A 3,695-nucleotide genomic window follows, 5' to 3' on the forward strand; every position below is an offset into this window, starting at 1 on the left:
ATTATTATTATTATTATTTTTCTTTATTATGTTCAGAATTTAAAAACATGAAAAAAGTATTTTATTTATTTTTCATTTTTTATAAGACATTTTGCAAATTAGTTTTCTAGTTTTAATAAATGTATTTATCACGACACAAGTGTTATAATGACATGCACAGTCCATCCATGTATACAAAAAGCGTTCACAACTTGGTTTTCATATATTAGCAGACATAAAACTCAGGATTCTGAGATCCATAGTAAGAAGGGATGGACCAATGTACTGTATACATCAAGTCTTGAACATTTTGACATTTTTCCTAACAGAAAGTATGAAAAAGATATTGCTGGATCTCTTGGAGATAAGTAACAGATTGTCCTGTAGAAAAGTAGAAATCTTTACAAATATTGGGTTGTTATATTGCATTTTATCTCATATTATAGGGTTGTTGGGTTGAACAAAAAAGGAAGTAGTAAAAAAGGAAGGGGGTAAAAAAAGGAAGAAAAGAAAAAAACCCTTGGGAGGGGTGTTTGGGAGGAGCCAAGAGAACGGGAGGAGGAAGAGAACAGCATGGGGAGGGGTCAACAAGAAAAGCTGGAGGCAAGGGTAGAGGAGTCGGAGTCTGCCTTGCACCTACAAGCTTCATGACCTGGGATTCAATTTGTGTGGAAGAACACATGTGGAGTTTATGTATCAGCAAAGGAATTACTATGATGCTGGAAAACTTAAGTGATGTGCTGGCTGTGGTGAATCCAGAGAGTCCATGTGTGCCTATAATGATATAGGGCTACGGCTCAAAATTTCCACTCGCCTGCTCGCATTTGGCAAGTAAAAATAAAGTGAGGGCGAGTGGAAATTTAGGTCTCCAAGTACCGGTGCTCGGACCAACTCCGGTCCGCGAGCCGGTATTATGTTGCACGCAGCCAGCTGACATGTCAGGCACACGGTCGCAGACCGCGTACCTGACTTGCGGGAGAAGCTCCACGGTCTGCATCTGTGTCGGATGCCGACCGCAGAGCTGCCCCTGTCAGCTCTGGCTTCCTTCGGCCGGAACTCTGACGACAGTTCTGAGCTCCGGCCGAAAGAAAGGATGTATGTGAGCAGGATCGATGCCTGGCTATCTGGGGGTGATAGTGAGGTCTGCTGCAGACCTCTGTAATCACTCACAGATAAACCAGGGATGGATCCTGCTCACAGCCTCCTCCCTGCAAAGATGTGAACAGGTGTGGGGGCTGGGGGGGGAAGGGGTTGAGTGTATTATAATTAGTGGGGGGGTTAATAAGGGGGGAGCGTATTATTTTATGTGGGGGGGTTAATAAGGGGGAGCGTATTATTTTATGTGTGGGGGAGGGCTTATAATGGGGGGAGTGTATTATTTTTTGTATGCGGGGGGAATTTTATTATTATATTTGTGCAGGGGGGGGGAGGTGTAACGTTGTTGAGAAGTGTATTATTGTGCTTTAAGCTGCCCATACACATTACAACCATCGCACAACTTTCCTTGTGTGATGGTTGTAAGGTCATTAAAATCTCGTACGATCTGCGCATCTTGGACAGGTAGATCGTACTTGCAATCATCGGGAGGGCTTCAGATGATTGCAGTGCTGAGCTGGCACTGTGCGCCTGCGCACACCGGCCCGTGCGGCATTCGTCTTCCGACCACGCCACCAACCCGCCAAAAATCGTACGATTTTCGGCAGGTTTTCCAGCGTGCTTGGATGACAAAAGTCGTGCGACCGTACAGTAGAAGCGGTCGCATGCTGCCCATACACCTGCCGATTATCGTACGATCGTGGGATCACCCGCGATAATCGGACGATAATCGGCAGGTGTATGGACACCTTTAGTGTATGTGTATATTAGGCCCCATTCACACCTACTGTATATTTCAGGTGTGATTAATCTGCCGTTTACAAGCGGCAACTATCATAAGATAAGAATTATCATAAGATTATTTAGGAGGTTGTGTTTAGGGGCGGAGTTAAGGCCGGAGCAGGGTAAGGGTTAGGTGGGGCAACTGGTGGCTAGTGACTCTAAGGCCTGGTTCACACCTGGGCGTTATGTTGCGCGTTCGAATGCTCTGCAAAACGCTCAAACACCGAAATCCCATTATTTCCTATGTGTATGGTTCACACCTGGGCGTATTACAGGCCGTATGAACGCGCTACAAAACGCCCTACGCCCAAAGAACTACAGGAGCTTCTTTGGGGCGTTTTTGTCACGCGTTTCCATTGGGATACAGCCAAGTAGCCCTCGGAAACGCGCGTTTGTCGCGAAACGCACGACAAACGCACATATTCGATACGCCTAGGTGTGAACCCAGCCTTAAGGCCTGGCTAGTAGCTCAGGACTTGAAATTTTGAGCCCTGATCTAGGGCATCATGCTCTGGCCTCCTACATTTGGGCTATACTATCTAACCTATTTTTCCATTGGAGGAGTGTTGTTTTTTTTGTAATTTCCAATGTAGAGGCTTAAGGAACTTTGCTGCATTTAATAGGCGAATTGAAAGAGATTTTTTCAGCTGTGGAAAGAGTCTGAGGTGCTATGTAAGAGGTGGTTTCTGGTGGAAGTACCCATGATGGGTGTTATCCAAGCATGATATTGTTGCCAAAATAGTTCCCACAAAAAATGGAGCATAGTTTTTAGTCTCTCCCAAAAACATCAGCATTTGTCAACGACCCCTGGAAAAATCCTCTGCAACTTCTCTGGTGTCCTATACTCAGGGCAGCCATCAGGGGGGTACGGCCGATACTCATGTAAGGGGCGCTGGCAGCCTGGGGGGGCACCTCCCTTACATGACTAACGGCCGATGGTGAAGGGCGAGGAGGCGGAAGCCTTGCCTAGCAGCGCAGGGCCCCAGCATTGCCGCTCCAGCGGCTTTGAGACAAGCTAGGGCCACATCAGCGAAGCTGCTCGTCTGATGTCAGACTGGCCGTAAGTGACCTCACGTTAGTGACGTGACTTCTGGCCGGTCCGGAGGCAGACGAGGCCATGTGTGCAGGTAAGAGGAGCTAGGAAGGAAAGGAAAGAAAGGAGGGAGGGGAGGGATGCAGCCCTGACCAGCCCACCTGAGACCCCTTCAGAGCCCACCATAGACAGTCTCAGATGGGCTGTGCAGCTGTCACGCCCGAGGGTTTTTCTATAATTTCAACTGCGGAAGCTAGGTTCATCGAGGGGAGAGAAAACGGCACTCAGTCACGAACCCCAGGCGTCACTCTCAGTCACAAGCGGAGAGTTTGGGGTTCTTGCATCATCAGCCGTACAAACAATATCAAAAGCAAGAAGGTAAAGGATGGGGAGTTAGTAGGACATAAAGGTTAGGAATTCCCCCTCTAGGATCGAGAGGACCAAAAAAGGGGTTCAGCTCCCCTAGCACTTCTAGGTTAAGCAGTCCGTATACACCGACTGTGTGTATCACGGCTACGGAGGTTCAAGGCAGCCCAGCTATACGATTTCTACAACTAGAGAATTTGCCAACCCTTAACCAGGATATCACATAGTTATAGGTTTAGGCAGTCCATGTATCAGACATCACATAGTTATAGGTTTAGGCAGTCCATGTATCAGACATCACATAGTTATAGGTTTAGGCAGTCCATGTATCAGACATCACATAGTTATAGGTGTAGGCAGTCCATGTATCAGACATCACATAGTTATAGGTGTAGGCAGTGCATGTATCAGACATCACATAGTTATAGGTGTAGGCAGT

This window comes from Nanorana parkeri, unplaced genomic scaffold (assembly GCF_000935625.1).
Source record: "Nanorana parkeri isolate BGI_ZX_2015 unplaced genomic scaffold, ASM93562v1 scaffold1791, whole genome shotgun sequence".
Lineage (NCBI taxonomy): Eukaryota > Metazoa > Chordata > Amphibia > Anura > Dicroglossidae > Nanorana > Nanorana parkeri.